The 25,283-nt window shown below is 35.1% G+C and overlaps 1 protein-coding gene and 1 long non-coding RNA gene across 2 annotated transcripts in view; one reads left to right on the top strand and one right to left on the bottom strand.

Moving 5' to 3' along the window:
• The window catches only part of ITFG1 (integrin alpha FG-GAP repeat containing 1), a 321,361-nt gene that overhangs the window by 169,449 nt on the left and 126,629 nt on the right, over positions 1-25,283 (top strand). The window lies entirely within an intron of this gene.
• Positions 2-24,680, bottom strand: LOC140847039 (uncharacterized). Its single transcript, XR_012126639.1, has 3 exons — positions 15,659-24,680; positions 11,723-11,755; positions 2-931 (listed from the first exon to the last, which is right to left on the bottom strand). It is a non-coding gene; the product is annotated as an uncharacterized lncRNA (long non-coding RNA).

Here is a 25,283-nt window from a genome sequence, read left to right as displayed (position 1 = left end):
ATTAAGTCAAGCCAGAAATATTTATAAGATATCTTCACTATGATACTTTGTAAACAAACAGCCCCTAAATATGGTACAATACCTTAAATGATGAGCCCAGTTCCTGTTTCTTTACATAGTCACTGACTTCTCCTAACTGCTTAGAATACCTGCTCTTTTTCAAATATATTTGCTATAGAGCAGAAATGGCTGTCTAATCTAGCATAAAGCTTAATTTTCATTAAAAGAAAACTTGATCTTTAAAAGGTTAAAATTTTTAAAGAAGGTGATCCTGGACATCATGAAGGTTAAAGAGCTGATCCCAGGCTTTAATCTCAGTTCATCCACTTGCTACCTGTTTGACCTTGGGTAGATTACCTAAGCTCCTTAACTGTAAGATGAGAGTACTAATTGTACCTCTGTTGTGGAGTTGTAATAAAGATTAGGGGTAAAAATAATGTAGCAATTGGTAAGATACTTAGCACATACTGACATTACTTTCAGTAACTATTGTCTTGCTGTTCCTTGTTTTGTGATAGCATTGAAAATTCCATCGTGACTATTGACATTTTTGTGTGGATATATTGCATTATCAATGATTCTGAATTCTGCACCTGGTTTTTTCCCTTAAATTGAGGTACCAGTAGATAAACCAGTATACTTAAATTCATAATTAGCTTAAATCTTAGCTGATTCCCTGAATATGACTCTTCTGGGAAGGACTCATGGCACAACAGTAGCATGTCTGATTCCATAAATATGACTCTTCCTATATTTTAATACCTTATTGTTTTCTTCATATCAAAATTACTTGTATTTCTTGGCATTTATCCTTTCTTGCCTCCTACATCATACCCATAATTTTTATTCTGAGCATTAATTTGTTTGCTCTGAAATTAGTGATGATTCAGCTCCACATTTACTACCTGGTTCATGATGCAGTACAACTTCCCTGGAAAAAAATCAAGCATGTTGTTACTTTTAACACCCAACAATGTTGTCTAAAAATGTGATTATTAGCAAAACATATTATTAGTGAGGGTCCCTAAATATTTATAAAATTTAGAGAGTGTCTGTTCTTAAACCTTTCCAATGACTTTGATTTGAAAGTATAATTGCTCTGAGTTGTATTTACAGAACAGTCCAGGGACACAGTCATCATGCTCCATAAAACAGAGGGCATACACTCATAACCTGTGAGAAAAGTAAATCTGATGTAACCAAAATAAATCTGTGAATTCAATGTTGTTATTATTCCTTTTAAAGGTATAGTGGCATATAAAAATAAGGCAATACAATATTGCTTTATTTTAGGCATTAACCCTATTCAGAGGAATAGGAAATTGCACCTTAAGTGCATTTAAGTCTATGATTACTCATCCTTAGAAGAACATCTATGTAAAATTTATATTTTAGTGATAAAAATATTTTATCAACATTTTCTGTTTTAAACTATTAAATATTTAAGTTCTTTGCCATTTAAAAATAATGATGTGTTAACAGCTAATTCAGCAGGAAATACTGTAGCTCTATAGGACACATAAGAGGCAGTCATAGATTCTTGATGCTTTTGTAAAAGCAACCGTTTAAAACCCAGGGTTCCTTTTCTGTTCTTTTGGGACAGCGGAGAATTGAAGGATAGATTTCAGTTCACTGCAGTATTCAGTAAATTTCTAGATGAGAACTAGCCCTATACTTGAAAGAGAGATGTACATCTGGAAGAATTCAGTGTAATATATTATTTGAAACAGAAGAAGAAGAAGATATAGTGTGCATTATAATCTGTTCCTATGTGAGTTCACTTTTGTTGAAAAAAGCATTGTAGAATTTTTAACTGATTTCAAGATTACTGTATTGCTGAGAATTAGGGCAGGATTGATATTTTTAATTTGAAGGGTTGGAGAACTCTACCTCCTTTTTCCTGCAGATTTTGAAAATCAAGTAGAGAATAACTATGTAGAAGAAAATAAAATCCACATGTATTTCATAAAAAAGAATTCTGAAACCATTGTTTATTAACGTATTTTTTGCTTGTTTTGAGAAGAGTTATTGTTTGCATTTCTCTTTGTTTTTCTTATACTAAGAGCCTAATTTCCCATAAGTTAACCTCTAAAATAATGTTACTTGAAAAAGATCTCTATTAATAACATTTTATAGAATCCTCAAGTAACTCTAAACAAGACAACATGGTCTGAGATCAACCATTTTACATCTATGCCACCATGACTGAAAACCCTTTTTTTTCTTTGACAGTCCCATTATAGTAATTTCCTTGTGCTTACTGTACAACCATGTTGTCTTAATTCTCTGAATTTTCATGTTTTTGAGAGAAGAAAGGCAAACTTAAAATGACTGTTCCACTGTATTTGGTGATGGTGGTGCAGGTAGTCACCATTTTACTCTCTCCTTCTACCTTGCTAGTACCACTTGCCACAGCTCCTCCCCACCAGAGCTGGCAGGTGGGTTTGCCCTGGCCTGGTGCCTACCCTGCAACCCCACCAAAGATGATATATGTACATAGTCCATACAGGAGATGCCCCTTGAATGCCTGGCTCTCATGGCCAGTGAGGGCTTGGGTTTCTGGTCCCCACAAGACTGAAACAATTGGAGAGACAGTCTTGACAGGCTACCACCCTCAGGGAACTATACAGTCAGCAGACTGAAACACACCCCCAGTCTTCCTGTGACCACTCCTGTAAGAATGTCTAGTACATAAAAATGCTGAGAGTCAAACAAAATGAGGAAATAGGGATATGTTCCAAATGAAAAACCAAGATAAAACCCCAAAAAATAAACCTTAGTGAAATAGAGATAAGTAATTTAGTGAAAAAAAGATATGGTCAAAAAGATGCTCACCAATCTTGGGAGAAAAATGGATGAACACAGAACTTAAATAAAAAGAAAATGCAAGAAAGTACCAAACAGAAATCAGAGACCTGAAAAATATAACTACTACTGAAAATCACTAGAGGGGTTCAATAAGAAACTAGGTGATTTGGGTAGGTAGTAAAAGTCACTGTTTCAAGAGAAATAAGGAGCAAGCCAGAGACAAATTTAGGAAATCCAGAAGTCTTTTTAATCTTGAAAAGAAAAAGGAACAAGCATCTGTCTGTATATTCCATAGGAAAAGTTCCTCACCAAAACTGTATAGTGTCAATGGACAGTATGTACCAGCATGTGGTTCTTAAACTAGTAATTCAGAAACTAGAGGAATAATTTGGATGTGTTGGTGGTACATTCAAGCCACCATTATGTAAGGATGCAAGGATGAAAAATGACCACAAGCAAATTGGAATCTGGGACTTTATTAAGAAATTAATTACTGTAGACTTCTAGTGAACATTATTAGCTAATTATCCCTTTAGTGTAATCTGCATGTTTATCTTCACCCTCCGCTTTATAGAATAATTCAGCTTCATGTTGATTCTCTGACTAATCAAGGAAAGGTTACATTAGGTTCCAGATGTTCTGCTTTGAAAAGAGAGGAAACTGACAGTATAAAAGCTTATATCTACTTGAATATTTCTAGCCTCTTTTGTTTTTCATTTTCATTATGAAATGTATCAAAGGGTTTCATCATCATTTTAAATTACATCAAATCTCTTACTAATTTTATGTTTTATGTTAAAATGCTTCACCACAATTACTGTTTAAAGTAAAGTTATTCACCATCTTTTTTCCAAGAATGTGAATGCTAACAAGACATCCCAAATTACAACAAAAGAATACAACATTGCATGCCAATTCTGCAGAGTAATGTTTGGTGGTAGTTTGTAAAATAAACCTGGTTTGGTAAGATCAATCAGTATTTTCATCTGTTCAAATATTACTAGGGAGTATACTTGTTTCTAGCATTAGAATCTACATCTTTAAATCTTACAACCTAAATCATTAACTAAACTTGATTAATGAATAATAACTGGGTAGGGAAGTCACCTACATTCATAGGTTAGTAAACTCTAAAAAATATTTTCATATTTTTGGTTAAGAGTATTTTACAGACTTTACAGGGGGCGGAGCCAACATGGCAGCATGAGTAGGACAGTGGGAATCTCCTCCCAAAAACATATATATTTTTGAAAATACAACAAATACAACTAATCCTAAAAGAGAGACCAGAAGACACAGGACACAGCCAGACTACATCCACATATGCGAGAGCCCAGCGCCTGGTGAAAGGGGTAAGATACAACCCCGGCCCAGCGGGACCCGAGCACGCCTCCCCACAGCTCCCAGCGGGTGGGAGACGGAGCCCAGGACTGCTAAACACACAGCCCCAGCCACCCGCACCAGAGCGCAGACACAGTGCATGCATGGAGGGCTGGAAACTAGGGAAACAGGGCAGCAAGACTTCTGAGCGGGTTCCAAAGCTGATGCCCCTGTGACAAAGAAAAGCGAGTGCATTTTGAAAGTCTTAAAGGGACAGGGACATAACAGCTCGACAGATACAACACAGGTCACAGCCCAGTGGCTGGAAATTACAGGGAAAACTGGGCGCACTAACCCCCTGCGCAACAGCTCTGAGACCCCTCACGGAGGTAAACAGCCGAACAGCCCCCCACCCCGGGTCCATTACCCCTCCGGGCGCTGCGAAAGCAGAGAAACAACCTAAGGCAGACTACGCCCGCAGAAAGGGCAATTCCTCCATATCGGCCTGGCAAGACACAAAGACCCAGTCTACACGCAATTACCCAACACAAGCCACTAGGGGACGCAGTTGTCCCAGTAAAGAAAGGCCAGTAGCAAATGAAAAGTTTGGCCCTCCCAGCTGACAGACAATACCACAAGTCAACATGAAAAGGCAAAAAAATATGATCCAGACAGCTTCGGCATCTGCTACATCTTCCCCTGAGAAGGAACCTGGGGAGATAGATTTAACCAGTCTTCCTGAAAAAGAATTCAAAACAAAAGTCATAACCATGCTGATGGACCTGCAGAGAAATATACAAGAACTAAGGAAGGAGAATACAGAAATAAAACAAGCTCTGGAAGGACTTCAAAACAGAATGGATGAGATGCAAGAGACCATTAATGGACAAGAAAACAGAGAACAGGAATGCAGAGAAGCAAATGCAGAGAGAGATAAAAGGATCTCCAGGAATGAAAGAATTCTAAGAGAGCTGAGTGACCAACAAAATGGAACAGTATCCGCATTATAGGGGTACCAGAAGAAGAAGAGAGAGAAAAACAGATAGAAAGTGTCTTTGAAGAAATAATTCCCGAGAACTTCCCCAAACTAGGGGAAGAAATGGCCTCTCAGACCACAGAGGTACACAGAACTCCCATGACAAGGGATCCAAGGAGGGCAACACGAAGACACATAATAATTAAAATGGCAAAGATCAAAGACAAGGACAAAGTATTAAAGACAGCCAGAGAGGAAAAAAAAGGTCACCTACAAAGGAAAACCCATCAGGCTATCATGAGACTTCTCAACAGAAACCCTACAGGCCAGAAGAGAATGGCATGATATACTTAATGCAATGAAACAGAAGGGCCTCAAACCAGGAATACTGTATCTAGCACGATTATCATCTAAATATGAAGGAGGGATTAAACAATTCCCAGACAAGCAAAAGTTGAGGGAATTTGCCAACCACAAACCACCTCTACAGGGCAACCTACAGGGACTTCTCTAGATGGGAACACTTCTAAAAAGAGCACACAACAAAACACCCAACATATGAAGAACGGAGGAGGAGGAGGAATAAGAAGGGAGGGAAATAAAGAATCATCAGACCGCGTTTATAATAGCTCAACAAATGAGTTCAGTTAGACAGTAAGATAGTAAAGAAGCTAACCCTGAACCTTTGGTAACCACAAACTTAAAGCCTGCAATGGCAATAAGTTCATACCTCTCAATAATCACCCTAAATGTAAATGGACTGAATGCACCAATCAAAAGACACAGAGTAATAGAATGGATAAAAAAGCAAGATCCATCCATATGCTGCTTACAAGAGACTCACCTCAAACCCAAAGACATGCACAGACTTAAAGTCAAGGGATGGAAAAAGATATTTCATGCAAACAACACAGAGAAGAAAGCAGGTGTTGCAATTCTGGTATCAGACAAAGCAGACTTCAAAATAAAGAAAGTAACAAAAGACAAAGGACATTACATAATGATAAAGGGCTCAGTCCAACATGAGGATATAACCATTATAAATATATATGCACCCAATACAGGAGCACCAACATACCTGAAACAAATACTAACAGAACTAAACGAGGAAATAGAATGCAATGCATTCATTATAGGAGACTTCAACACACCACTCACACCAAAGGACAGATCCACCAGGCAGAAAATAAGTAAGGACACAGAGGCACTGAACAACACACTAGAACAGATGGACGTTATAGACATCTATAGAACTCTACATCCAAAAACAACAGGATACACATTCTTCTCAAGTGCCCATGGAATATTCCCCAGAATAGACCACATACTAGACCACAAAAAGAGCCTCAGTAAATTCCAAAAGATTGAAATCCTACCAACCAACTTTTCAGACCACAAAGGCATAAAACTAGAAATAAACTGAACAAAGAAAGCAAAAAGGCTCACAAACACATGGAGGCTTAAGAAAACGCTCCTAAATAATCAGTGGATCAATGTCCAAATCAAAATGGAGATCCAGCAATATGTGGAAACAAATAACAACAACAACACAAAGCCGCAACTACTGTGGGACACAGCAAAAAGCAGTCTTAAGAGGAAAGTATATAACAATCCAAGCATATTTAAAAAAGGAAGAATAATCCCAAATGAATGATCTAATGTCACAATTATCAAAATTGGAAAAAGAAGAACAAATGAGGCCTAAGGTCAGCAGAAGGAGGGACATAATAAAGATCAGAGAAGAAATAAATAAAATTGAGAAGAATAAAACAATAGCAAAAATCAATGAAACCAAGAGCTGGTTCTTCGAGAAAATAAACAAAATAGATAACCCTCTAGCCAGACTTATTAAGAGGAAAAGAGAGTCAACACAAATCAACAGTATCAGAAACAAGAAAGGAAAAATCGCGATGGACCCCACAGAAATACAAAGAATTATTATTGAGTACTATGAAAACCTATATGCTAACAAGCTGGGAAACCTAGGAGAAATGGACTATTTCCTAGAAAAATGCAACCTTCCAAGACTGACCCAGAAAGAAACAGAAAATATAAACAGACCAATTACCAGCAACGAAATTGAAGCAGTAATCAAAAAACTACCCAAGAACAAAACCCCCAGGCCAGATGGATTCACCTTGGAACTTTATCAGACACACAGGGAAGACATTAATACCCATTCTCCTTAAAGTTTTCCAAAAAATAGAAGAGGAGGGGATACTCCCAAACTCATTCTATGAACCTAACATCACCCTCGTAGCAAAACCAGGCAAAGACCCCACCAAAAAAGAAAACGACAGACCAATATCCCTGATGAACGTAGATGCAAAAATATTCAACAAAATATTAGCAAACCGAATTCAAAAATACATCAAAAGAATCGTACATCATGACCAAGTGGGATTCATCCCAGGGATGCAAGGACGGTACAACATTCGAAAGTCCATCAACATCATCCACCACATCAACAAAAAGAAAGACAAAAACCACATGATCATCTCCATAGATGCTGAAAAATCATTTGACAAAGTTCAACATCCATTCATGATAAAAACTCTCAGCAAAATCGAAATAGAGGGGAAGTACCTCAACATAATAAAGGCCATTTATGATAAACCCACAGCCAACATTATATTGAACAGCGAGAAGCTGAAAGCTTTTCCTCTGAGAACAGAAACTACACAGGGATGCCCACTCTCCCCACTGTTATTTAACATAGTACTGGAGGTCCTAGCCACGGCAATTAGACAAAACAAGGAAGTACAAGGAATCCAGATTGGTAAAGAAGTTAAACTGTCACTATTTGCAGATGACATAATACTATACATAAAAAACCCTAAAGACTCCACCCCAAAACTACTAGAACTGATATCGGAATACAGCAAAGTTGGAGGATACAAAATCAACACACAAATCTGTAGCTTTCCTATACACTAACAATTAACCAACAGAAGGAGAAATCAGAAAAACAACTCCATTCGCAATTGCATCAAAAAAAATAAAATACCTAGGAATAAACCTAACCAAAGAAGTGAAAGAGTTATTCTCTGAAAACTACAAGTCACTCTTAAGAGAAATTAAAGGGGACACTAAGAGATGGAAACTCATCCCATGCTCATGGCTAGGAAGAATTAATATTGTCAAAATGGCCATCCTGCCCAAAGCAATATACAGATTTGATGCAATCCCTATCAAATTACCAGCAACATTCTTTAATGAACTGGAACAAATAATTCAAAAATTCATATGGAAACACCAAAGACCCCGAATAGCCAAAGCAATCCTGAGAAAGAAGAATAAAGTAGGGGGGAATCTCACTCCCCAACTTCAAGCTCTACTTTAAAGCCATAGTAATCAAGACAATTTTGTACTGGCACAAGAACAGAGCCACAGACCAATGGAACAGACTAGAGAATCCAGACATTAACCCAAACATATATGGTCAATTAATATTTGATAAAGGAGCCATGGACATACAATGGCGAAATGACAGTCTCTTCAACAGGTGGTGCTGGCAAAACTGGACAGCTACTTGTAGGAGAATGAAACTGGACCATTGTCTAACCCTATATACAAAAGTAAACTCAAAATGGATCAAAGACTTGAATGTAAGTCATGAAACCATTAAACTCTTGGGAAAATACATAGGCAAAAACCTCTTAGACATAAACATGAGTGACCTCTTCTTGAATATATCTCCCTGGGCAAGTTAAACAACAGCAAAAATGAACAAGTGGGACTATATTAAGCTGAAAAGCTTCTGTACAGCAAAAGATACCATCAATAGAACAAAAAGGAACCCTACAGTATGGGAGAATATATTTGAAAATGACAGATCCGATAAAGGCTTGACGTCCAGAATATATCAAGAGCTCACACGCCTCAACAAGCAAAACGCAAATAACCCAATTAAAAAATGGGCAGAGGAACTGAACAGACAGTAGCTCTACTACAAAGCCACAGTAATCAAGACAATTTTGTACTGGCACAAGAACAGAGTCACAGACCTGAATGTAAGCCATGAAACCATAAAACTCTTAGAAAGAAACATAGGCAAAAATCTCTTGGACATAAACATGAGCGACTTCTTCATGAACATATCTTCCCAGGCAAGAGAAACAAAAGCAAAAATGAACAACTGGGACTACATCAAACTGATAAGCTTCTGTATAGCAAAGGACACCACCAATAGAACAAAAAAGGCATCCTACAGTATGGGAGAATATATTCATAAATGACAGATCCGATAAAGGGTTGATATCCAAATTATATAAAGAGCTCCTGCACCTCAACCAACAAAAAACAAATAATCCAATCAAGAAATGGTCAGAGGAACTGAACAGACAGTTCTGCAAAGAAGAAATTCAGATGTCTAACAGACACATGAAAATATGCTCCACATCACTAGTCATCAGAGAAATGCAAATTAAAACCACAATGAGATATCACCTCACACCAGTAAGGATTGCCACCATCCAAAAGACAAACAGCAACAAATATTGGTGAGGATGTGGAGAAAGGGGAACCCTCCTACACTGCTGGTGAGAATGTAAACTAGTTCAACCATTGTGGAAAGCAGTATGGAGATTCCTCAGAAAACTCAAAATAGAAATACCCTTTCACCCAGGAATTCCACGCCTAGGAATTTACCCTAAGAATGCAGCAGCCCAGTTTGAAAAAGACATATGCACCCCTATGTTTATCGCAGCACTATCTACAATAGGCAAGAAATAGAAGCAACCTAAGTGTCTATCAGTAGATGAATGGATAAAGATGTGGTACATATACACAATGGAATATTAATCAGCCATAAGAAGAAAACAAATCCTACCATTTGCAACAACATGGATGGAGCTAGAGGGTATTATGCTCAGTGAAATAAACCAGGCGGAGAAAGACAAGTACCAAATGATTTCACTCATCTGTGGAGTATAAGAACAAAGAAAAAACTGAAGGAGCAAAACAGCAACAGACTCACAAGAATGGACTAACAGTTACCAAAGGGAAAGGGACTGGGGAGGATGGGTGAGAAGGGAGGGATAAGGTGGGGAGGGGAGAAAGGGGGCATTACGATTAGCATGCATAATATGTGGGTGCTGGGCACGGGGAAGACTGTACAGCACAGAGGATAGGTAGTGATTCTACAGCATCTTACTACGCTGATGCACAGTGACTGCAATGGGGTATGTGGGGGGAACTTGGTAATGCGGGGAGTCTAGTAACCATAATCTTGCTCATGTAATTGTAGATTAGTGCTACCAAAATAAAAAAATTTTTAACAAAAGTAAAAAAAAAAACCAGTAACACCAAATTTTGGTAAGGATGTTAAAGAGCTAGTACTCGTATACATTTTTTTACAGCAGTGTAAAGTTGTACAGTCATTTTGGTAAAGTCTGGCAGTTTATGAACTCAACCATACCTTTCCTATGATCGAACATTTAAATTCCTAGGTACTTATGCAAGAGAAATAAAAACTGAAGTTCATGAATAACTTAGGAAGAAATGTTCTGAGTATGTTTATTCATAATACCAAATAGGAAACAAGTCAAGGGTCCATAACAAGAAAATAGATTAACAAAGGATTGTTTATTTAAATCTGCTAAACAAAATTTGATCTGGGTTCTTTGAAAAAAGTGTTTAGAAATATATGAAAGGTAAAAGATGAAGTTCTGATATTCTGTCAAATTATACTGTCATTCTCTATATTATCACCATTTGTCAGTCATATAAAATACTAAGCTGAAAGAATTAGAAATATTTACTTTTAGTCTAAATCAAAAGAGACACACACATTTAGAGATTTGACTTTATTGTAATATATTAATCCCCATTTTCTTCAGTTCTAGTCTATTGTCTCCAGTGAAAATTGGCAGGAAGAACCACCTTTAATTCTTTATTGATATGGGAAGGAACATTATCTAATGGGCACTGTTTGGTTTTGCTTGCTGGTCTGTGTGTTTTGTTTTCATTGTCTTTTAGTGTGCCTATTTAGTCACACTATTAGTCACACTATATTTACTTTTATAAAGACACAGAGTACTGTTTCCCTCTACTTTTTAAAAGCATGGCTTCATAGGCTTTTAGAACTGAAAGGACATTTAAAATCTCTTTATCCACTTAATTTATGAATTAGATGGGGTTCAGAGAGGTTAAGTGACTTATCTAAGATCACTCAGTAGTGGAAGTGAATGATTACTTAGGTAGTTATGAATCCAGTTCACTGAACTTTCCATTTTATTGTGCTGAATATTTATTCACTCAATAATTTGCCTGCACTTGGAAAGCAGCATTATGCTAGTATGTGAAGATACAGAACCAGGCAAGATACATATTTATCCTTACTTTCATGTTTTAGTCTAACTGCACAATTCTTTACAAAATGTTAAGTGCTATGGTGGAGTAGCACTTGAAATAGTGCAGTAAAAATGTACAGCAGGGCCATTTCACCTATTCTAGAAGGTTTCAAATGGGAAGAATTCCTTGAGGAAGTGAGGTCAGTAGTTGAAGAGCTAGTACTCGTATGCCATGGATGTCCAACATTACATAAGACAGAAAAGAAATGAATAATTTGAGAGATTAACCCTGCCCATGAGTTCTAACAAAGAAGTTAATACTCACTTTTAATCTTTAAAGCCAGTTGAATAGACATTTCTACAAAGAAGATAAACAAATGGCAAAAAACACATGAAAAGATGCTCAACATGATTAGCAAAATATACATCAAAACCGTAATGAAATACCACTTTATACCTACTAACAGCGAAAATAAAAAGAATAATAACAAGTGTGTTAAGGATGTGGAGAAATTGGAGCCCTCATATACTGCTGGCAAAAATGTAAAACGATGCAGCCAATTTGTAAAACACTTGAGAACATTCTCCGTTAATGGAGAATCTTTTAATTTGTGTCTTTGCAATCTGTTTAGGCTGAAATTTTACCAAATCATCCAATTTTGGTTTCTTTTTGATTGACAGTTCTTCCCTCAATTTATCTCTTTCCTCTGAAATTTTACTATTAGCCATAAAACCAAGTTTTATTTTCAAAACTTTTCTTCAAAACCTACTCTGTTAAATGCCCACATTCATTACTTCTCTGCTTCCCATTAGCCACAAATCAGCTAAGCTTTCTGCCACTTAATTAACTTTATTAACAAGGATCTCCTTTCTTCCAGTTTCCAGTAATACATTCCTCATCTCTTCCCAAGCCCTCACCAGCAGAGCTTTTAACATCTGTATTCCTATCAGCAATCTGTTTATGATGATTTAGATATTCTCTGCAAAGATACAGGTTTTCCTGCTCATGTTTGCCATATCATTCTGAGCCTTTGCAAGGTTGTTCAAGGCAGTGTAGACTCTTTCTATCAGAATCCTCAAAATTGTTCCAGTTTCCTCGAGTTACCCAATTTCAAAGCCACTACCACATTTTTAAGTATTTGTTGCCACAGCAACCCACATCTGATACCAAAATATGTATTAGTTTCCTTTTGCTACACAAATTTAGCAGCTTAAAACAACACATTTATTCTACAACAGTTCTGGAGGTTAAAATTTTCCATATGAGTTTTCTAAGGCTAAAACCAAGTTGTCAGCAGGGCTCGTTTCTCCTCAAGGCTCAAGTGGAAAGTTCATTCCTTTCCTCTTTCAGCTTCTAGAAACTATCATTCTCCTAAAGCCATATGAGCAAATCTTCTGGCCCCACATCACATCACGTTTTTTCTCCTCTACTGCTGTCTTCACCTCACCTACTAGCTCTAACTTTGCTCTCCTCCCTGTCATAAGGTCATTGGGCCCACACCTCAGGGTCCTTAACTTGATCACTTCTGAAAAGTTACTTTTGCCGTATAAGATAACATATTCAGAAGTCCTGGGGATTAGGATTGGGGTGGCCATTATTCTGTCTGTCAAAGGTTGTGTATTGGTACATTTTTGTCAGTATAATTGCCATTATTTACTGAGCATTGATGATGTGTCCTGGTGCTTCACTAAGAGTTTTAAATATGGTATTTCATTTAATCCTCACCGTCCCAGTAAGCTGATACTATTGTTACCCTATTTTAGAGATGAGCAAACTGAGTTTGCTATAAATGAACTGAACACAACACATATGAAAGATGATAGATGGGGCTTAAATACTAAATTTTTGAAACCTAGTGGAATAGCCAAACAATCTTGAAAAATATCAAAGTTGGAAGTCTCAGACTTCCTGCTTTTAAAACTTACTACAAACTGTAATAATCAGAAAAGTATGGTACTGGCATGAAGACAGACAATAGAATAGAATAGAAAGCCTGGAAATAAACCTTCACATAGAAGATTTTTAACAAATGATTTTTTTACAGAGGTTCCAAGATCATTTAACAGGAAAGGTCAGTTTTCTCAACAAATGGTGAGAAAACTGAATATCCACATGCAAAAAAATGAAATTGGCCCCTTACCTTACACCATATACAAAAATTATCTCAAAATGAAACAAAGACCTAAGCTTAAGGGCTAAAACTATAAAACACTTAGAAGAAAACATAGCAGGAAATCTTAATGACTTTGGATTTGGCAATGATTTCCTGGATATAACACTGAAAGCACAGGAAACAAAAGCAAAAATAGACAGATGGAACTATATCAAAATGATAAATGTAAATTAAAAGACACTATCAACTGTGAAAAAACAATCACAGAATGGGAGAAAATATTTATAAATCATATATCTGAGAAAGGGTTAATATTCACAGTAGATATAGAACTCCAACAAATCAGGAAGATAATTTTTTAATGGATAAAGGACTTGGATAAACATTCCTCCAAAAAAGATACAGAGATGTCCAATAACCACATGAAAAGATGCCTAATAACATCATGAAGTACTAAAGAAATACAACACAAAACTGTAATAATAGTAATAATATGTAATAATACCACTTCACACCAGTTAGGATGGCTATTACTTTTTTAAAAAGAAAAGATAAAAAAGTTTGGCAGGGAAGTGGAGAAATTGGAGCACTTGTGTTTTTCTGGTGAGAATGTAAAATGGTGCAGCTGCTATGGAAAACAGTATGGTGATTCCTCAGGAAATTAAAAATAGAATTACTGTGTGATCTAGCAAGTCCACTTCTGGTTTTATAACCAAAGGAATTGAAAACAGGGCCAACAGATATTTGTAAACCATGTCCATAGCAACATTATGCACAGCAGCTACGATGAAAGCAACCGGTGTGCCCATCAATAGATGAATGAACAAAACATGGTAGATGTAATAGAATATTATTCAGCCATAAAACAGAAGGAAATTCTGACACAATGTGCATGAACTTTGAGGGTATTATGCTAAGTGAAATAAGCCAGTCACAAAAGGACAAATAACTTTTTTGTTCCAATTACATGAAGTACCTGGAGGAGTCCAGTTCATACAGACAGAAAGAATTATGGTTATCAAGAGGTGAGGGGGGAGAAGGGAGTAGGGAAATAGTATTCAATGAGTACAGAGTCAGTTTTTGAAGATGAAAAAAATTCTGGAGATGAATAGTGGTAGTGACTGTACAACAATGTGAATGTACATAATGCCATTGAGTTGTATATTTTAACATTGTTTAAATCTCACATTATGTACATTTTCCATTATGTACAATAAAAACTAGTAGAATGTTAATGGTTGACAGCTTCTGCAAAAAGTGGAGGCAATATAATATGTAATCTTAGAGGAAAAAACTCAGTTCTTACTATAATAATAACCTTGAAAATATCTAAAATACTCCTTTAATCAACTAAACTGATTTATTTTTTTCTGTTCTGTCCTAATGTTCATGTTATTTTAGTTTGTGAAGGTATTTTTTTCTCTTCTACAAATTAATTTTTTCATATATTCATTCACTTAGAAAATAAATAGTGCTGGGCATTTTTCAGGTGTTATTTTTTTGTCTCCTACAAATTAATTTTTTCATGTATTCATTAACTTAGAAAATAAATAGTGCTGGGCATTTTTCAGATGAAGAATCAAGAAAGAATCTATTTCCAAATATAGTCATATTAGAAGTTAGGGCTTCAACATAAGAATTTCAGGGTAACACAATTTCAGTCCATAGCACCTGCTCTGTTCTAAATGAACATCAGGACAGAAGCCACTACCCCTTTGTTGGGTGATATAGAGATTGGGAAGTGGAGCCTTGAAGAAAATACCAACTGTGTATTCATAGGCAAAGGTAGCACTCTGCTGCTTCTCACTTGGTAAAGAGACTGAGGCAAAGCCCTTTTGACCATTCCCATTAATGAAGTGTCATCCCTTCCTGTCCCTCTTACGTGCTTTGCAAACTCTGGGAATGGAGTGTTGTTGACCATCCCCACCTTATTATAACCAAATGTCAGGATCAAGAAAAGACAAAGTACTTGCCACTCATTGAGCTTCATGTTCTAGTGCTTGGGACTGAAGCTGTGATGTCTACCTTCACACATTTGTCATATAAGGCATTGCCAAAGTAATACCATTTGATATTAGGCTGAAATGATGAGGAGATAGCCATGTGAGAAATATTGCATCATAAAATCTGGTCATTAATTTACTCACTGGACAAATTTTATTGAAGGTGTTCCTGGTCCTCTTCTATACTCTATACTTCTATATGGAAAGAACAGCAAATAGAGTCCCTTATTGCCTAAAACAGATGGTAAAATGAAAAGAATAAAATACAAACAAATATATGTAAATATATTATAAAAAAGTAAGATGTAAGTGCTATGAAGAGCAAAATTAAACAAGAAAATACTATGACAGAGTGGAGGACAGTGGAGAGATAGTACATAATTTTTTATATAGAAATCAGGTGAGGCCTTTTTAAGTGATACTTGAGCAAAAACCTGAATGCAATGAACAAGAAAACATAGGAATATCTAGTTAAAGAGCATTCTAAGTAAAGGAGGAAAGTCCTGAAAGATCATAGAGTTTTCCAGGAAAGTGAGTATGGCTGGAGTCAGTGATTTAGAAAATAGCAGGAAATGAGGCCAGAGAAGTAGCCAGGGGCCAAATCATTTACAGCTTTGTGGGCCATATTGAAGACTTTGGCTTTTACTTGAAATATCATAGGAAAACTTTAGGGATTTAAACAGAAGCAGGATTTAAATTCTAAAAGAAACATTCCTAATTATTCTTGCTGCTATTTCTGCAGTGGGTTTGGGGTAAGGCTGGGCAAAATTCAAATAAGGGAAGCCAATTAGGAGGCAGCTGCACAATTCTAGGCAAGAAATGACGGCGACTTAAGGTGGTAGCAGTGAAGGTATGGGAAAGTATATGTTTTTCTATATATTTGAAGGTGGAACCAACAGGCTTTCCTTATGAATCAGATATAGAGTCAAAGAGAATGAGAGGAGGCAAAGATAACTCTAGGTTTTTGCCTTGACAAGCTGGGTGAATGGGGGCACCATTTCCTGAAATGGGAGCACTAAAAAGGAAACATTCTGGGCTTTGTGTAAAACCTGTTTGCTTGGGATGGTCATTAGCCATCCCAGAGGACGAGTTGTATAGATAATTGGATATGTAAATATGAAGTTCAGGAGAGATAATATAAAGTTGAAGTGGAAAAAACTTGAGGAGAGGCCAATTTATGTATTTAAAACCTTAAGAATGAATGAGATAATTTAGGGAATTAGTATAGATTGAGAAGGAATCTGATAATTGACATATAGGGCCTCCCAACAATTACAAGTCAGGAAGAAAAATTAGCAAACAAAAGACACTGAGGAGGTATGACCAATGAGGGAAACCATCACTGTTGCTTCCAGAAGAAAGAGTTGGAAGGAGTTAGAAATGATCACTACATTAAACGTTGTTAAGAGTGTGAATAAGCTGAAACCTGAGAACTAGATTTAGTAATGCAAAGCTTGAACAAAATTGTTTTCAGGGGATTATGGTCCAGTTGAAGTAGATTCAAAAGTAAATGATAGTTTACAACTTCAGAGAAAATAGGATAATCAAAATAAACCTTTTTCCTCTGAATTATAACTGAAATTACATAAAACAATTATCATAAGACTCTGAAAGTTGGCAAAAACAAGTTGAACTGGCTAGGGACTTGAGGATTGGAGGGATTACTCAGTATGAGTTCCCTTGTTTTTGTCTTTGCATTTTTCTTGTTGTTTGAAATCTTTTAGGGTTTTCTTTTGTTTTGTTTTGTTTTAGGGGGTTGGGGAGAGCTGCTTGTTTGTTTCCTTCTTATATATCCTGGCCTGGGTGCCAGATTACCTGCAACTCAGAAATACCACTGGCAAAGACAAAACAAAATCCCAAGACTCTCAATCCAAAGGACTGGGAAGATGGAGGACAACTGTACAGTGAAAATCTTTTTAGGCAAGCTTGCTATTATTTCTCATAGACTGTGAGGCCAGAATTTCAAGATCAAGGTTCCATAGGGTTGGTTTCTGGTGGAATCCTCTCTTCATTGCTTATAAACAGCCACCTTCTTGCTGTATTCTCATATGGCCTTTCCTCTGTCTCTGCTATCTCTTCTTATCAGGACACAAGTCTCCTGTTGAATTAGGTCCCCACCCTTATGACTTAAGTTTAACCTAATTACCCTAAATGCTCTATTTCCAAATATAGTCATATTAGAAGTTAGGGCTTCAACATAAGAATTTCAGGGTAACACAATTTCAGTCCATAGCACCTGCTCTGTTCTAAATGAACATCAGGACAGAAGCCACTACCCCTTTGTTGGGTGATATAGAGATTGGGAAGTGGAGCCTTGAAGAAAATACCAACTGTGTATTCATAGGCAAAGGTAGCACTCTGCTGCTTCTCACTTGGTAAAGAGACTGAGGCAAAGCCCTTTTGACCATTCCCATTAATGAAGTGTCATCCCTTCCTGTCCCTCTTACGTGCTTTGCAAACTCTGGGAATGGAGTGTTGTTGACCATCCCCACCTTATTATAAGCAAATGTCAGGAAAGAGCCAGTGCCCTACCATCTACCAACAAGAGAAGGCAGAGAAGATTAAGGAGAGGAGAGAGTCAGAGAAAGATTCTTAAATCTATGTTTGAAGTTCTGGAAATTCCTGTAAGTGTCCTGTGCATGGAAGTGACGAGGGTCAACAGAGAATAACTTTGGACAACTGAACTATATTGTGGAGTACTGCCTAGGTTTCAGAGTGGTTTCTGGTAGCAGACAAGACCAGAAGAGCATTGCAATGACTTCAAAATGTAAACTGACATTACAGCTGATGTCCCCAAAAGTGAGTTGGGACATGCATTCTGATTGACTCCTCTAAAATAGATTTGAATAGAAACTACAGTTTTATAACATCAAGTATCAAAGAAACAAGCCAGTTACACAAAGCTCTGCCTTTGCATAACTGATAGCTGATAGGTGCCAACAAGATAACACAAATATCCTAATTATCTAAAAAGTGTAAACCACTATCATAAAAATACTCCAACAATTATAAGCCCTATTGAAATAAGTAGAAAAAGAGCAAAGAAATAAAGTAGATCAAAATGGAAATTTTAGAACTGAAAACCACAATAACTGAAATTTAAAACTCATGGAATGCTGCCTCAGTAGCAGAATGCACATCACAGAAGAAAGAATTCCCTTGAACTTTATCATAAAAAGAAATGATCTACCCCGAGAATATAGATGGAAGACAAAGAACAAAGTCTTAGAATTCTGTGATACAATTATAAAAGATCTAGCATTCCTGTCTTTGAAGACCCAAATGCATGACTGAAAAGTATTTGAGGAAATAATGGTTGAAAAATACCCAAATTTATTGAAAGACATAACCTACAAATTGAAAAAAGTAAGCCAACTTCAAACATATTAGACCCAAAGAAATCCACATATCCTAATCAAATTTATGAAAACTAAAGATGAAAAAAAAAATCATGAAAATGATCAAAAGAAACAGCATTTCCTTTAAGTGAATAGTATTCAAACAATTACGTATTTCTTATCAGGAACCATGACAACCAAGAGGAATTGTCATAACATTTTTTAAGAGCTGAAAGAAAATCATAAACCCAGAATTCTTTGCCTAGAAAAATTATCTGTCAAGGGTGAAGATAAAATGAATATGTTTACTTTTTTGTATGCTTTAACAAGGATCCGATTTCATACTCTTACATGTAGCTGCCAGTTTTTCCAGCACCATTTATTTAAGAGACTGTTTTTTCCCCATTGTGTATTCATGGCTCCTGTGTCATATATTAAGTGACCAGATATGTGTGTGTTTATTTCTTCTCTCTTTATTCTGTTCCATTGATCTGTGGGTCTGTTCTTGAGCCAGTGTCATACTGTTTTAATCATTGTAGCTTGATAATATAGCTTGAAAAACCAGGAGGATGATACCCCCAGCTTTGTTCCTCTTTCTCAAGATTTTTTAGGAACTGAAAGAAAATCATAAACCCAGTTTATTTAGTTTGTTTTGTGTAGCAAAAATACCCATCAAGGATGAAGATTAAATAAATATATTCTCAACAGATGAAAGCCTTTAAAATCTGTAATCACTTGACTTACTGTAAACTCATTATAAGAAATTATTCAGACAAAATAATATCAAACAATATCAACAGTGAAGAAAGAAAAAAATGGCAAATATCTGTATAAATAAAATAGATTATTATTTTCCTCTTGAATTACTTAATCTGTGTTTGATGGTCAAAAGCAAATAATGTAACATTTGTGAAATGGCTCTTGATGTATGAAGAGGTAATATTCAAGATAATCATACCATAAAGAGTAAATAAAGTTTTCTTCATTCAAGTTGAGTGGTAGTGGTGCTAGTATATGTTGACATATGTTGTATGTAAATGTAATCTTTAGAGCAACCACTAAAGAAAAAAGATACAGATAGCTAGAAACAAAATAACAAATTAAAATGCCATATTTTTTAAATATTCAAACAACTAACTCATAGGCAGAAAAGGGGATAAGAATGAAAAAAGGTGGAGAAAGCAGGAATTGATGACATAACTGACTTAACACACAATACTTAGGTTAAATGCAAATGGTTGAAACACATTAATTAAAAGACAGAGACTATCAGAATGGATAAAAAAAATCCTGACCCTGTAATATGCTGTCTACAAGAAAATCACTTCAAATGTAAGTTAAGTTAGTAAGTTAAAAGTAAAAGCAAGTCGTTAGTAAGTTAAAAGTAAAAACACAAGCAAAGGTGCAATACCAACAACAGTGAAATGAAAACTGGAGTAGCAATTTTAATATCAGTAAAGTAAACTTTAGAGCAAAGAAAATTATCAATAACAAAGTATTACAGGATTATAAGAGGGTTAATTCACCAAGAAGATAGTGCAGTCCTAAATGTGTATGTGCCAAACAACAGAGCTAAATACATGAAGCAAAAGCTGATAGAACTGAGAGGAAAAATAAACAAATCTTACAAATACAGTCAGGGACATCAGTAACCCTCTCTCAATCTATAGAACCATTAAACACAAGATCAATAATATAAAGACAAACTGAACAATATTACTAACCAAAAAGATCTAATTCACATTTACAGAGCACTCCACTTACAACAGAATAATACACACTTTTTTCATGTGAGCACATGGAACATTTACCAAGGTAAAACCAACCTTAACAAATTATCTGTAAAACATAGGGCTGTAATGGAATTAAACTAAAAGTCAGTAAAAGATAACAGGAAAGTCTCTAAACACTTAGAAATTTAATAATGCCCTTGTAAATGATATGTGAGTGAAGTCTCAAGGAAAATTTTTAAATATATTGAACTAAGTGAAAATGAAGATATATATAAAAATATCTGTGAAATACAAATAAAGCAGTATCTATGAGAAAATTTATAATACTAAATGTTTACATTTGAAAATAGCTGTATCAAATCAACAATCTAGAAAAAAATAAGAAAAAGAAAGCAAAGTAAACTCAGGCAGTTGGAAAGAAATAATACAGATAAAAGAAGAATTCAATAAAACTACAAACCAAGAAACAGCAGGCAAAGTCAGTCACATCAAAAGTGAAAAAGAGGATATTGCTACAGACCTTACAGCCTTTTAAAAGATAATAAGGATCCCATGCTCATGGATACGAAGAATTAATATTGTCAAAATGGCCAACCTGCCCAAAGCAATCTATATAGATTCAGTACAATCCCTCTTTACAACCAAGTGTATGTAGCTTATTCTGTGAATGCAGTATTAGTTTAATATTAAAAACTCACTGCATTCTTCCACTGATAGTCTAATGAGGGGGGAATTCATATTAGCATAAGAAAGTTACTTGACAAAATTCAAGTCCCACTCATGATAAAAACTCTCATAAATATGGGATTACAGGGAATTTTGTCACGTTAATAAAGAATTACAAAAAAATGTACAGCTAACCTTATATTTAATTCTGGAAGACTAATGGTTTTTCCGTAAGATTGGAAACGGGCAAGTATGTGTACTTCCACCGCTATCATGAAGCACAGTGCTTGAAATCTTACCCAGTAGAGGAAGGCAAGAAGAGGAAGTGAAAGACAGAAACTGCAAAGGAATAAATCAGATTTCCTCTATTGCAGATGACAAGATGGTCTGCATAAAAAACTTCAGAGAATGTAGGAGAGAAAAATTATAGAACTAATAAATGACTTTTGGAAGGTTGCAGGATATAAGATCAATAAGCAAAAATCAATCTTATTTTATATACTGGCAGTGAACAGTTGGAAACAAATTAACAGTATAGTTTAAAATTTAACAATGAGATATTTAAGTATAAATAAAATCTGTAATCTATTTGCCAATAACTCCAAAATACTGATGAATAAATCAAGGAAAGCTGAAGAGACTTTAACATATTCTTGAATTGGGAAACTTAACACAGAAAAGATAGTACTTTTCGCATCTCCCCAGTTAGTCTCTCCATCGATTTAATGTCGGTCCCATCAAAATACAGTAGAATTTTTTTGTAGATATAAACGAACTGATTTTGTTACTCAGGTGGAAAGACATAACTAGAATAGCTAAATCAGTTTTGAAAAATAAGAAAATTGTAGGAATCACTGTGTGTTAAAGATTTTTCTGTATAGCTACAGTAATCAAAACTGGTTTGGTAAAGCAATAGATATATAGATAAATGGAACAGATCAAAGAATCACACAAGTACAGCCAATTGATTTTTTGACAAAAATGCAGTACATTTCAGTGATGAAATGATAGTCTTTTTAAAAAATGATATTGGAACAGTTGGAAATCCATAGACAAAAAGGACTGTTTTAAATGCTGGAAATGTAGCAAATACAATTAAAACATACATATCCTTAAAAAAACACAATAAAAGAACCAGCTCAACCTACACTTCATACCTTATACAAAATACAACTCAAAGTGGATCACAAACTTGTGTAAAATGTCAAAGTATAAAACTTGTAGAACAAAACAGAAAATCCTTGTGACCTTTCTGTTAATTGAAGAGCTCTTAGACATGACATCAAAAACCCAATTAATAAAAAGACAAAAATTGATAAATTCATCTTTATCAAAATTCAAATGTTTCTTCTGCAGAATACATTTTTATGGGGATTCAAAGAAAAAAAGCCATAGAACAGAAGAAAACATTTGCAAATCTCACTCAAAAGAACTTGTGTCCATAATGTATAAAGAACTATAAAAACTGTAAGAAAACAAGATTCAGAATGTTCCTAAGTTTCTGTGAGTTAAACTTAGAATAAACAAAAAATGTGAGAATCTCAAGGCTTTCGTATATATTCACCATTTCTTAAGTTATTCTCTTCTCATAGATTGTACATAGCTGTGCTGTCAGTGAGTAATATTTACTGTGTTATTATCTGATAATCACTGTTTCTACTCTAGTTGCTGGGTTATTTTCTCCTCTCATATGGGACCATTCTCCCTTCCTCCTCATTGCCATGACTGGCTTTTTCCTGAAATAGCAGCATCAAGGATTCCAAAATAGTAGTTTCACAACTTTTATTATGCAGAAATGCTTTTTATCTAAGCCTGAGCAAAGCAGGTCTGTAACAGAATGGCAACCAGATTGCTGTCCAGGCAGGATAGAAGGAACAAGTTGCCTGCTTATCCCTTTTCTTCACTCAGTCTCTCCCATTCCACCTGAGTTCTGGGTACTTGTGTATAATGATCTGCCATCTAAAATATGGAATGGGGCAACAGTACTTGGCTAGTCTGTTCCTGCACCAGACTCACTAAACCAGTCCTGGTGTTCATCCATTTTCCTTGCAAATCACCACCACTCTTAAGAAATCCTTACTTTTTGTCACATTTTGCTTTGTATTATTCAGATACCACTGAGACCTCTGTGAATCTCATGTTCTCCCTCTCATCTTTGTGTCTCACTTACGTGAAAACATGTATTATACACTAACACTTTCATACACAGAATCCCCATTTGTAATCTTTCTAAGATTGTTTGCTTTAAACAAGGACTAGAACAATATTTAGGACCCACTGATGAATGGAAATAATCTTTAGCTGCCCTTTAGAAAGAAGGAGAATTAGAAAACAAAAAGAGGAAGATATTTGAATAAAAATTTGTGTGAAGTTGAAAGAAATTTCTTCTGCCTTATTTAATATATATATGTATGTATGTATAAATATTATATGCACACACATATAATTTAAATATACATTTAAAGGTGATCTGTTTGCCTAAGATGCTCTTGCTGATTATAGGCAATTCTGAGCTTGAAAAACATAAGCTCCCTCCAAAATCCAAGAGCTAATATAAGTATGCTTGTACATCACACACAGCCGTCTCCTTACATAATAAAACATGTAGATAACATGTTCTACAAAACACACTTTTGTTTTTCTAGTATGTGTTTTATGTATGCATACTAATTTTTCAAAATCCACTGTATGTTTTAAACTACAGTACATCTGAATTTGGTCTAATCACACTTCAATTGCTTGGTAGCCACATGTGGCCTAGTGGTTACCATAAGTTTGGACTAAATCATCCTCATTCTTCACAACCTGAAAATTCAAATTTGTGGTTATCTATATATCAAATTTCATTTGTTATATAATTTAAAATTGCATGTTAAATGACCATATCTAATATCCCTTTAAGTTTCCAGGTATTTTGCTCATTCTAAATATATTTTTATATTTAATTTTTATATTTGGAAAGTAAAAATGCATGAATTATATCTCTAATAAAATATGTAAACTAATTTTAGCATAATCTTATGCCTGTGTAGCTCAATTGAATATATACTCTAGAATGTTTTTATATGTCATTGCATGTAAGCTACGACAGCATCAGTGATAACCACTGGCACTCATCAGACTCCTCTCATGTGACAAAAAATTATAGAGAATAGGGATACTTATATCCAGTTTAATATTAGAAATGTTTATGTACTTTAAATACAAATTTATTTGCAGTCCAAGTTTTCTTGATCTTTTTTTGGTAATACTAATATATCCTGTAACCACAAAGATATTTTCCTGTATTTTATCATAAAAGTTTTAAATTTTTCCTTCTCACATACAGGTTTTAATCTAAGTTTATTCATGTGTACTGCATCAAAGGGATGTAATTATATTCTTTTCTTCTTGAATGTCTAGTTGTTCCCATATTTATCAGACAGTCTTTTTTCCCCATTGATTCTAATGCCACCTTTGTCATTTATCGTTTTTCTATGTACATGGTTCTATCCCTGTGCCTTCTATTCTGGTGCTTTATCTCATTTGTCAGTTGCTACTGATTCTATATTGTGTTAATAATTGTAGCTCTAAAATAAGTTTTGATATCTTGTAGAGAAAATCTTCCCATGTAATTTTGTCCTTCATAATTGTCTTGATTACTCTTGTCCTTTTGTTCATCCACATAAAATTTTTAAATTAATTTTTCTTCTTTGATCAAAAAAACCTGTTGGGACTTTGATTTGATTATATTTTATTTAAAGATTAGTTTGTAAAGAGTTGGCATATTTGTGATGTTGAATCTTGCAGTTCATAACAGTTGTTCGTATTTTCTTAAAATATTCTTTAGTAATGTTTTTGTCATCATCTTCATAAAACTTGCATATTTCATTAGATTACTCTTTGATAACTTAGAGATTTAATTGTTTCTGTGATTTTTCTATTAGTTTTCATCTGATTATTATTGGTATGTGAGAAGACTATTGATTGTCACATATGGATCTTATATTCACCAATCTTGCTTTATTCTCTTATTTTAAAAGCTTTTATATT

This window comes from Manis javanica, chromosome 17, assembly GCF_040802235.1.
Source record: "Manis javanica isolate MJ-LG chromosome 17, MJ_LKY, whole genome shotgun sequence".
NCBI lineage: Eukaryota > Metazoa > Chordata > Mammalia > Pholidota > Manidae > Manis > Manis javanica.
The sequence above is the reverse complement of the archived record's forward strand: the minus strand, read 5'-3'. Positions and strand labels throughout refer to the sequence as shown.